Source organism: Microtus ochrogaster, unplaced genomic scaffold (assembly GCF_000317375.1).
Source record: "Microtus ochrogaster isolate Prairie Vole_2 unplaced genomic scaffold, MicOch1.0 UNK3, whole genome shotgun sequence".
Lineage (NCBI taxonomy): Eukaryota > Metazoa > Chordata > Mammalia > Rodentia > Cricetidae > Microtus > Microtus ochrogaster.
Genome location: NW_004949101.1, coordinates 18,659,360 through 18,660,228, shown reverse-complemented (window position 1 = coordinate 18,660,228; position 869 = coordinate 18,659,360). Strand labels below are relative to the sequence as shown.

Sequence of the window (869 nt, the reverse complement as noted above, 5' to 3'; positions counted from 1 at the left end):
TAGCTTTTACATCTCGAATTAACACATTTCTGTTAATCTTTGTATCACCATGACACTGTGGCTTACTGGTAAAGGTTCTGGGCAACTATCTTCTTTGGCAGCTGCATGGTGTCTCTGTGACTCCACTTACTCTCTTTCTATATATATCTCGCTGTTTGGATTTCCCAGCTGGCTTCGCTCTGTTAAGCCATTGGCCAAAACAGCTTTATTCATCAGCCAATAAAAGCAACACATATACAGAAGGACAGCTACATTATCTCCCCTTTCCTGAGTAATTAAAAAGAAAGGCTTTAACTTTAACATAGTAAAATTATATATACAAAACTGTTATCAAGCAAGAATTATAGTTAAAATTTTTTGTGAGTCTAGAGTTTTATATTTATCTTTTATCATAACTAAAGAAAACTACAATTAAAACTATTTTTCTTCAACCCCATCAAAGACCCCAGAAGGAAATAATATTACTTAAGCAAACAGGAAGTGCAGCCAAGCAACTTCCAAAATTCTAGAATTGACTTAGACATCTTACTGCCTGGATAATCACCCACAGTTCTTCTGTACCATTAGGGCATCCATCTTCAGCCTACAGGCCCATAGTATCCAGCAGACTTTTCCGTGAAGCGGGATATTTGAAGATCTGTTCTGCCTTTATTGGCAGTTTGTCAGTCACTTTCTTCTGTCCTGCAGAATATCTGGCAGTTAAATGATCTGTACAGGCATAATACCTTAAATAAGAGTAGAAATATGCATATAATTAAGTTGACCTTAAATTTGTATTAATACACCAAAGTCCATACAAATGTAAAGTACTTATATCTATATTATATTCCCCTTTAAATGAAAACAAACATTTATAGGGTGGTGGTGGC

At 35.3% G+C, this 869-nt stretch overlaps 1 protein-coding gene across 2 annotated transcripts in view; it reads left to right on the top strand.

Annotated features, from left to right (window-relative positions):
• Zc3h6 (zinc finger CCCH-type containing 6) overlaps positions 1-869 on the top strand; it is a 63,046-nt gene that overhangs the window by 53,297 nt on the left and 8,880 nt on the right. The gene's annotated exons all lie outside the window — the stretch shown is intronic.